This window comes from Eschscholzia californica, unplaced genomic scaffold (genome assembly GCF_041429995.1).
Source record: "Eschscholzia californica isolate CP2 unplaced genomic scaffold, dmEscCali1.0.p SCAF_1, whole genome shotgun sequence".
Classification (NCBI taxonomy): Eukaryota; Viridiplantae; Streptophyta; class Magnoliopsida; order Ranunculales; family Papaveraceae; genus Eschscholzia; species Eschscholzia californica.
This window is the reverse complement of record NW_028238198.1, coordinates 69800161-69812093: the sequence shown is the minus strand read 5'-3', so window position 1 is coordinate 69812093 and position 11933 is coordinate 69800161.

Sequence of the window (11933 nt, the reverse complement as noted above, 5' to 3'; positions counted from 1 at the left end):
GGAGTCGGGAGTACCTTTTGGTGTAGTGGTTTGACATTTACACTCGCGTTATGAGATTATGGGCTTGGAGTGGAAGCAGTGGATCATCGAGATTCATCTTATGTAATCAAAATATTTAATAAAATAAAAGTAGGGAACAGATGGATTTTCTCGTACCCCCCCTTGGATGGTATTAACCGTCTTTATAAGGTCTCTAGGATCCAAGATGTTCGAGTGATGATAGTTATGGTGTAAACTCAATTTCATTTTGTTATTTCATATCATATTCATAATGTAACCATGTCATGTAAATGTAACGATTCTTGATATTCAATGTCAAAAGAAAAAAAATTATTTTCATTTTCTACAAGATCGGTATGTCTCGGATTTCAGACAGCATTCATATATCTCAGTGTATACTGAGTACTGACATTTGTAAAACATCAAGAATATCATTTTGCGTAGCTAGGCTTCCAAAATTTGCTATTTGTAGAAAGGGTCTTGTACATGCATGTCTAAAACAAAAAAAGTTTTATTGAAATCTAGTATTGCTACACATACAAGGAAATCAAAGAAAAATTGTACAAAATAACTTATTCGGCCAGCAGAAAAAACATCGCAATAAGCTAGGAGGTTAGATGTCTAATTTCAGCGTTTTTTTTCTGATGAGGAGTCTAATTTCAGCGTTTAGTATTTGGTTGGAGGTATTTTTGAAACATCATTATATGATAATATGTGTATCCACCAACTTGAGAGACCAAAAAAATAATTCAGATACCGAAGAATCCTATAGAGATGAACTCATTTATGTAGTTTGAGTAGGTATTTGGATCATAAGAGATAATTTTAGGCTCTCTGTTGGTACAAGAACTTTGTAACTAGCTAGGTACATAGAATAGCTGATAAATATATGATGTTGATGAAATATAAAAAAAATATCACCTATATTATTGAGGAAACCATAAAATCGTGGTCGTCACACTTCTGAATAAATATATTTTTTTATGTTAATAGCACTTCTTAATTAATGTTAAAATAATTGGAAACAAACATCTTAATGGAATTCTTCAATCTTGTGTTGCTTACGACGGGTACGTGGCTGTGAACTTTACTTGATATGACCCATGATCTTGCACGTCTTTGTGATGTGCACTGCATTATTAACTTAGCTTAAACTAATCCAAAGGCGGTCGCGGCGCTGATGAATAAAGAAAAAATTTAGGAGAATAAATTCTCTGGGAACTCAGTGTTAATACCAATTATCCTTAAAATTCGCGCTAAGGATGAATTATATTTATCCATTTCCGATGAAAATGCGTTTTTGTCTATAGACACACACTTGCAAACTATTTGGATTATTGACACTGGGGCTCCGCCTATAACATATGATCCGGGTTAAGTCTATATTTTTAACATACATTTCCCGATCAAAATACTGTTTTGACAAAGTTCGTGATGTAAAATCTATCCAAGTTATTACTCCTTTAAATTTATGTTCCTTTGACCGAAATTTGTTTACAATTTTGCTTGTGCGCGTGAAATCTATTCTGGAACTTGGTTACTGAAATTTTGCATAATTTGTGTGTGTTTTTTCAGAGTGTCGAATTTAAAGTTATCTAGATCTTTCTTTTCCCGTTTTTATATTTTTCTATGACTTTCTGGGATGTTTGAGAGCTAAACTCATCCGTCGTATCTCACCCTAGCCATCTCGCTCGTGTGTTCAAAAAATGGTAAGGATACAGGGGCCGCAACATGTAAAATCCCAAAGACTATTGAACCGTAATCAAAATCAAATTGAAGGGAATGTTCTTTTTATTTGGGTATTTTCCAAGTGGCACCCTAGTTTACAAACAGATTCTAGTCTCTTAGTAGTGAAAAGTGCTTATATGACCCCTTTCTTCTTTGTCCATCAATTGTTAATTTTTAGAGTTACCCTCATTTTAATGGACGGAAGAAAAAAAAAAGAAAACCGAGTCATATAGTCATTTTCAGTAAAGCCCTGGACATTGTCCCTTGGACGACTTCTAGAAATGGGTGCCTTAGAGCAGACACGAAATAAATTAATAATTTATAGAAAAAGGACAACTTAAGACAATAAGAACGACCAAAAGCAGCAAGTCACTGGCAAGTAAGCCCGCGGACAATTAAAAGAAGGTAGTGACTTTCCTCTCTTTTCCTCTTTAACTCAGTTACACTACATCTCTTTTCCTTTTCTCTCTAGCTCTCATTGACTATCTCTCTGCCATTCTTAGTCTTAATATATATATATATATATATATATATATATATATATCTTTCATTGTAGATCACTCTTATTATTTCTCTCGTCATCAACATTGATTCTTATTTGATGATTTTCTTTAACAAAATAATCCCAAAATCCATCTTCATTATTTTCTTCCGAATACTCATCCCCATCCTCATCAATTCTGCAAGTTAATAAAAGAGCTTGACCCTCTTCTACATCATCTTGAGCAGTATTAGCATGATCGGAATATTTCTTGGAAACTCTACATTCTGATTTATAATGATCAAATTTTTTTACAACGGAAACATGATGTAGATTGTTGCGGAAGCGTAAAAGTAATGGAATCCACCATTGTTATTAAACTAAACTAATGAAATAAAGCTGATGAAATAAAGATAAAAGCGAATAAACGATAAACTTGATTAATAATAAGCGATAAACTTGATTAACAATAAACTTGATTCATAATATTCTCTGATCTGAATAACAAGGACATACCTGACTTCCTTTTATACGAACTTAGAAACTTCTAGATAGACTCAAATTAGGATTCCTAAATATCAAAGATACTCAAACATAGAAACTTATAAACCTAGACTTAGTAGGAAATACTAAAACATGGAAACTCCTAAACTCTAACCCTAATGGGCTCGGCCATGAGGCCCTCTAACTAGTTCGGCCGTGAGGCCCATCTTGATGGTCTCCATCATACTCCCCGACCGAGAACGAACTTGCCCTCAAGTGAGACTCAACAATGCAATCCTTAATTCCCACTTCGAGCGAACGGTGCATTGGGGTTGAAGGACACCCACGTGGACGAAATCACTAGCTTCAATCTCATAGTGCAAAGAATCTTGCAAAAATAAATGTAGGAAAGAAACTTCCAACAAATTGCAACATCTCCCGTCATCTTTTAATTTGATGAAGAAGACCACAAACACCACATAATACTTTATGGAAAAATCAACCTTGAATTTCTTCACTTGAACGATCTTCCCACGTTCATCTTCGTGTTGCTTATAAACCAAACTCGAATATGGCTTAATCAAATCTAAACTAGAATGAACTGACCTTTCCAAGCTAAAAGAGGATAATTCACTTTGTTCTTCTTTTTCCTCCGTCATTGAGAAAATTTTATTCTTTTTGTCAAGAACTTCTTCTTCAATACCATCGAACACGGTGACCGAAATAACATTCGAGAACTGTCTACTGGATTTAATCTTTGTCTCCACATACGAAAAATATTCATCTAAAGGAAGAAAAACATACCTAAAGATGTTTTTCAATGTAGTCCAATCGTCGACGAATTTTTTTCCTTGATCAATGAGTCTCCATTGCATCTCGTTGAATTTTTCATAGACTCTTTTAGACAAGTGTTGTTCGATGACAAAAACCTTATCTTCGTCATGGACTTCTTGGTTTATAAACCAATCTTCCATCTATTGAATCCAAAAATCTATATGATATTGATAATCAAACATAGGACTTTTGGAATCGACATTAATTTTGTTTTGATCTTTTCGATCAACATAGAGTTGTTGTGCATCTCTTAAAGGATCCCAACCTAAACGCGGAAGATTATTCCAACATTCAAGATGAGAAGTATTTAAAAAAAATTATCTGTTCCCAGATTCTTAAAGCTCTGAATACCAACTGATGTAGATTGTTGCGGAAGCGTAAAAGTAATGGAATCCACCATTGTTATTAAACTAAACTAATGAAATAAAGCTGATGAAATAAAGATAAAAGCGAATAAACGATAAACTTGATTAATAATAAGCGATAAACTTGATTAACAATAAACTTGATTCATAATATTCTCTGATCTGAATAACAAGGACATACCTGACTTCCTTTTATAGGAACTTAGAAACTTCTAGATAGACTCAAATTAGGATTCTTAAATATCAAAGATACTCAAACATAGAAACTTCTAAACCTAGACTTAGTAGGAAATACTAAAACATGGAAACTCCTAAACTCTAACCCTAATGGGCTCGGCCATGAGGCCCTCTAACTAGTTCGGCCGTGAGGCCCATCTTGATGGTCTCCTTCAAAACATCTTTAGATTTATTGTACGTTCCAATTTTTTGGATTCTTCACCATGACTTTCTTCACCACTGGAACACCATTTTCAAACAGAGTCACTTTGCTTTGAAAAGCTTATTATATAGACCTTACAACAACTCTCTAGTTCATCAGATGTTCATGAGAACATAATGAACTCATTAAACCTTCGAGTGACATAGTTGAGAGGTCCTTTCATTACTCAATTACAGCAACAACATAGAGAAAATGACTTGTCTATGATTTTATGATTTTCTCAATAACATGTACATCAGTTAAATGTTCACCATTAACTCGCAATTGATTAACAATAGGTTGAACTCTAGAAAAATAATCAGAAATGTTTTCAGAGTTAATCATATGAAGTGATTCAAATTCACCTCGTAAAGTCTGTCACCTTACACTTTTTACCTTCTCATCACCCTTGTAGGATCTTTGCAATAAATTCTACACTTCTTTATGTAAGGAATTACACGTATCTAATAAATAACCTAATCATGTACTAGTATTGGTAGCGGAATCTCAATCATCTAATGATTAATACTAGGTTGTCCAGGATCTATACATAAATATGTCAATGAACTAAAATGAAGAAGAATACCTTTAAATCGCTTCCCTCGAAATTCCGACAAGTATTCGGAAGATCAAGAACTTCAAGTGAAAGCTCTTCTACTTGAGACACCGAATTGTATAACTCGAACTCCCTTCGATTGAGTCAGCTAGGACCTTCTTGAAGGTAGAGATGAAGAATTAATTCTTCTAGACTTGATAGAAAGAATGAGAGTTATTCTCTAAAATCTTCTTCTCTCTAAGATGTGTGAGAGAGATGATTTTCTTCTGAGAAATTCCACACCTTTTCTGAACTACTAATGAGCCTTTATATAGGCATTACCTTAGTAGAATCATACTCAAATAAGGAATCCTAAAAAGTCTCTTTCAGAAAAGATAAGTACAAATCAGTGTTTAAACCAATCTGGACTCTGTTTGTGGGGAAAACCCTAATCAGGGTTTCCTTCCCATATGGCCGGCCAGAGCAGCCCTTAATGGGCTTGCTCTATCCGACCCAACCCCTATTAGTGGAGGCCAGGAGATCTCTCCTTAAGGGAATCCCTGGTTGCCCCTAAAATTGGGTTTTAACCTTTTCGGACCTTTCTTTCAAGCCCGATTATTTCTATCTTTCAGACTGGATCATATCCATCTGTTTACATGTTTCCATAAGTCTATTCTCACTGTTCTAGTTACCAATTCTTATGTGTAACCCGTTGTAGGATCCAGTTTGTGTTAGCCGCGGATAACCGTAGTAATCCGACAATCGTAAGCGGCTTCTAGCTAAGCATTACGACTCCTAATTGGATCGGATTGAATGATCTTCCAATAAAGTCATCATTATCCTATGAGCCAAATCATTCGCATTGTCATCTTGGTCGAAGGACATTCCTTCAAAAGGATATACTTTCAGACTCCAAGGACATATATCCTTCACTTTGGCTGTTTCAGCTTTCGAGATTTTTTTCGAAACCAATCTCATCAACAACTTGATAGAGAAAGAACAATGCCTTCTTATACTACTTTTTGTTATCTCTTAAACTATCTCTTGACCTGAGAGAAAACTTCATATGCTACCCGAGCAACTGGTTCTACATATCCAAATTCAACAACCTACCATAGTTCTTGGAAGCCAAATAAAATGTTTTCATATGGATACACCATTGATAAAAAAAAAATCCCACAAAATCGCGAAAGCTCAGGTTGGATTGACCCGTTCATTTTGTAATTTGGTTAATAATTACAAAATATTCCTAGCTCGGATACCAAATGACGGAATTTAAAATACTTAGGTATACTGATTGCACCTACCAGGCAGGACGGATTGGCTTAAGACCAGAATGTTTGACTTAACCATTCCTTTACTTGATTTGGGAAAGCGTTCTGTATAAATGTATCATCGTGTTATTAAGTATTTTTATTTAAATTTTGACTCCTTTTTTGTTCCCCTTTTTTAATCGCATCTTTTTGCATAATTTTTTTTTAAAGAAAGCCTATAATATAAGAGGTGTAAACAAGTGAGATAGGCATGTAAACGTAAAGAAGGGTTGAACCCCAACAAGAAAACGCCTATAAGAAAACTTCACTTGAATCCATTTTTTTTCTCTTTACCGACAAAACTCCGTTAATAGACTCACAAGGGGTTCATCTTTCTATTAGTAAGCCAACTGAGCTTATCCATTGAGATGGAGTAAGCATCCCACAACATTCTAACCTAAGAAATGGCAGGCAGTTCTTTCACTTCCTATTGCAGAGGAAGGAGAAAGTTACGGGGGGCCCGTATAAGTCAGACCTCTACTGAAAGCTTTCGAATCAACTCAACTATACTCCGCTAGTTTCTTTGATCCCACTCGGTCTTCCTTTTCCATTTGCTTCCAATAGTTCGACCTATCGAAAAAATTGGCGGCCCACGAATGTGGGGCAAAAGGCGAGTGTTACGTGTTCTTTCATTCGGCATGTGCAGGGCGTATCACGGCGAGGACGTAATCCTGGCATTATCAGCAGAAGAGGAGATCCTTCGTCCAGGAGTCCATTTCTATCTCTGTCTGAGTAATAGTTATATAACTTTTTCTTCCCTTTCGATTCCATCCATATCCCGCATGAAATCTGAATGATCTGGAATTCATTTCAAATTCCTTAAATGGGGATACTGGGAGGAACGAGAGAAAGTGACGCGAGAAGGAACTATAGAATGCCTGGAATCTCACAGAAACATTGACTTTTATGAATTGTTCATTCAATGAATTTCAAATACTTTCCTAATGGTAAAGGAAAATCAAATTGCACAGACAAAGAAGAATGAAGAAGAAATTAAACTTGAATTGAATACTTCACTTAACTTCATTGAAAATATCCTACAAAGAGTGGTCTACTTATAGACTAAAATTCTACCCACTAACTAGGACCACTACTAACATGATCCCACTAACTTCTCCGTTAACCTTACTAACTTATGCATTAACACCATTAACATACCACTAAAGTGACCCACTAATTTTTAACTACTAATACTAATCCACCTCATCAAATGTTAATTTATCGAATAATAAATAAATAAAAGTTGGGTTTACAATTTTAACAATGTTTGGAAAGAGGAAAAGAAAGCGATTTCCGAGAATGACAGTCATCGTACCTAGTCAATATATATTTTAATGAAGATTCGAGGGGAATGAAAATCACAAATCCACTCCATGCACCCTTCGAGATTAGGACTCTCTTTGAGGAAGGGTACCATTCTCCTTGTGAATGTGATTCCTAAGGCACTCATGTGCACCATTTACAATTATAGAACATAATACCTATTAATCACACTCATTCCCGGGCGCCAAGCACGAACTAAGTTGTTCTTATCCATCACAATGGCAATTTGAGATACTTAACTTTAATGAATTGGGTTGATTATTAAATCAATGAATTTGATCTGCTTGCAAAAAACAAACCACTGCGTATATACTTAAAATAAGATGAATCGTAAGTTACTTAGTGAAAAACATTTTTTTCCTTCTTAAGAATGCATTATCGAAATCTTGGTTCTTTCTCTAAGGCTAATCAGGTTATAGCCCTCTATAACTGTGGCCAGTTTCTGACGTGGCCTTTTAAATTTGTATAAATACCGAGATGGTTTTGTTTGTGTTTTGATGCATGTGTGTACGTGTGTGGGATTTGTTTTTCAATTTTCAACCATGTTTGTAGGGAAGTCAACTTACATTACTGGTCCAAATTTTGTGTGATTCCGAGAGTTAAGAATTTTCTTCCAATTTTCATAGGGGGGTAGTACACGAGTTTTCTTCAAAATACGGTTTTCGATAAAAAAACATTATAACTTAGCCTTAAAATATAGAGAAGCTATGGATGTTTATGGGGAAGTCAATTTACATTAGGGGTCAAAATTTTGTGTGATCCCAAGAGTTCAGAATTTTCTTTGAAAGTTCATAGAGGTTAGTACACGAGTTTTCTTTAAAATAAGGTTTTCGATAAATAAGCATTATAACTTAGCCTTAAAACATGTAGAAGCTATGGATGTTTATGGGGAAGTCATTTTACATTCCTGATCCAAATTTCGTGTGATTCCGAGAGTTAAGAATTTTCTTTCAAAGTTCATAGGGGGTATAGTACACGAGTTTTCATCGAAATACGGTCGTCGATAATTACGCATTATAACTTAGCCTTAAAACATGTAGAAGCTATGGCTGTTTATGGGAAAGTCGTTTTTTATTACAGATCCATATTTCGTGTGATTCTGAGAGTTACGAAATTTTTTTGGGAAGTTTTATAAGGCCTCCCCAATTTTGTTAAAAGGCCTCCCCATGAACCATTTTACTTGCTAAATTATCACTGAGGGGAGGCCTTTTAACAAAAATGAGGGGCCCCTATAAAATCTCCCAATTTTTTTCAAAGTTCATGGGGGTACACGAGTTTTCTTCAAAATACGGTTTTCAAAAAATAAGCATTATAACTGAGCCATAAAACATGTAGAAGCTATGGATGTTTATGGGGAAGTCATTTTACATTACTGGTCCCAGTTTGGTGTGATTCCGGGAGCTAAAAAATTTCTTTCAAAGTTCATAGGGGTTAGTACACGAGTTTTCTTCAAAATACGATTTTCGATAAAAAAAAAACATTAAAACTTAGCCTTATATGTTGAAGCTATGGATGTTTATGGGGAAGTAAATTTACATTAATGGTCCAAATTTTGTGTGATTCCGAGAGTTAAGAATTTTCTTTCAAAGTTCATAGGGACCGTACACGAGTTTTCTTCAAAATAAGGTTTTCAAAAAATAAGCATTATAACTTAGCCTTACAACATGTAGAAGCTATGGATGTTTATGGGGAAGGTGTTTTACATTACTGGTCCAAATTTAGTGTGATTCTGAGAGTTACGAATTTACTTTGAAAGTTAATAGAGGTACACGAGTTTTCTTTAAAATAAGGTTTTCGATAAATAAGCATTATAACTTAGCCTTAAAACATGGAGAAGCTATAGATGTTTATGTGGAAGTCATTTTACATTCCTGGTCCAAATTTCGTGTGATTCCAAGAGTTAAGAATTTTCTTTTAAAGTTCATAGGGGTAGTACGCGAGTTTTCATCGAAATACGGTTTTTGATAATTACACATTATAACTTAGCCTTAAAACATTTGGAAGCAGTGGCGGACCCAGAAATTTTCACTTGTGGGGGCACATTTTAGTAGGAGATAAAAATTTAAATGAACAGGAATAATTTTTATCATATATATAGTGTACATATATAGTTGACCACACCGAATTTTTATTTTTGACACAAAACCAAGGAATGAAACTTCGGTTTCGGTGGAAGTTTCGGTCGGTCCAAAAGTGGAAACGTTTCGTGGAAATGTTTCGGTCAGTGTGGAAGTTTTACAATTTACGGAAACGATCGAAATATGTTGCAATTGAATTATTTATTGAAAATAAGACTTACAAAAAACATTTGTTACAAGGAGATGATGCAAGGGGCTAAAATGAAAAAAATGATAGACTTTGTGACAAAATCTGTTAATTTGAGGGCTAATCTGCAATATAACAATTTTTTTGGGGGCCTAAATTTAATTATTTGTTACAAATAACACCCAAAAGATAATAGTGTTGCTGTGGGGGTAAATAATAGGGCTAATTTTCAATTTTATTGTCATAGGAGGGGGTTAACTTTAACAAAAGCAAGTTCATAGGGGTGATAACCAATAACCTTAAGAAACCCTAATAATAACATATCCCACAACTCCCAGCCGACAAGTCCATCTTCTTCTCTTTCTCTCTCTAGGGTTTCTTGATTTTAAGGAAATAATGGAGATATATACAAAAAGAAAACGAAGAAGATAGAGATGAAGGTAAATATGATCTGATTTTGGGTTCTTAAGTTAGGGTTTTTGTAGATCCATCGTTTTCTTCCAGATCTGGATAAAATAGCTCGAAATTTCACATGATTTTCGCCGAAATCATGCACGAAACTTCTGTAAGTGATGTTTCGTTGCACTGGTTTGAAAAACCGAAATATTTCGGTCGTTTCGACCAAAATATTTCGATTTTTCATTCCTTGCACAAAACTAGATTAGAAAATTATGAGTTTTTAAAAATTTAGTACTATATTTATTTAATTTATTCCAATGCGAATGTGAAAAATATTAATTCGCCCGAAAGAAAGTGAAATAAAAGTAAAAAACATAAATTAAGAACTAAACAATTAAACAATGATAATTATATCAATGATCATTAGTTCATTAAAGAGATGTGAGTGTGATTGGAAAAAAAAAAGTGTATGTTACCCTTATGTGAAATAAAAATAGGTTCAAAGAATTGAGTTTAGAATAAACATAAATTCATTGACTAAAAAGAACCCGCCATGGGCAGAACAGGATCTTAAGTCAATCCGGACCAACCTAAAATCAGTAAAGTGTAAATTTTCACTTGTCACGTAGATGCATTTGTAAACTATAACTTAAAAATATTTTTTTGTGCATATACTATCTCTCTATCATTATTCTAACATATATTTAAAATTTTAAATTTAATTTTAGACCTTCATATAAGAATAAATGAGATTGACGTAAACTTTATTGATGATTAAATCATCATACAAACGCATGAAACTAACAATTTTAAGATCTGTTGATAAATAATAGATGTCATAGATAATTTTCGGACAATAATATAACATTAGCAAAGCTTAAATGAACAAAACTAAATTACAAAAAAAAAATGGCCAAAAAGTTGAAAAGAAGTACAACATGTGGGACTTGAACCTGAGTTGTGTAGAGTGTAGAACAACTAAAGAACCACTTGACTAACTCTAATAATTGTTATATTTATTACCTATTAAACTTAATATAATTTTATTCTGCCTAGAGCCAAGAACTCACGCATCATCGCGCAGCTACTGGAACCCAGCTTTGTGCCGTGGGGGCACGTGCTCCCACAGGCCCCTTGCTGGGTCCGCCCCTGTTTGGAAGCTATTGATGTTTATGGGGAAGTCATTTTTTATTACATATCCAAATTTCGTGTGATTGTGAGAGTTACGAATTTTCTTTCGAAGTTCATGGGGATAGTACACGAGTTTTCTTCAAAATACGATTTTCGGTCATCAATCTTTACAAATTAGCCTTAAAACATGGAGAAGCTATGGATGTTTATGGGGAAGTCATTTTACATTACTGGTCCAAATTTTGTGTGATTCCGAGAGTTAAGAATTTTCTTCAAAGTTCATAGTGGGTAGTATACAAATTTTCTTCAAAATTCGGTTTTCAAAAAAAGCATTATAACTTAGCCATAAAACATGCAGAAGCTATAGACGTTTATGGGGAAGTCATTTTACGTTACTGGTACCAGTTTGGTGTGATTCTGAGAGTTAAGAATTTTCTTTCAAAGTTCATAGGGAGTAGTATACGAGTTTTCTTCAAAATACGGTTTTCGACAATAATGCATTATAACTTAGCCTTAAAACATGGAGAAGCTATTGATGTTTCTGGGGAAGTAAATTTACATTAATAGTCCAAATTTTGGGTGATTCTGAGAGTTGAGAATTTTCTTTCAAAGTTCATAGGGGGTAATACTTCCGGTTTTCAAAAAATAAGCATTATAA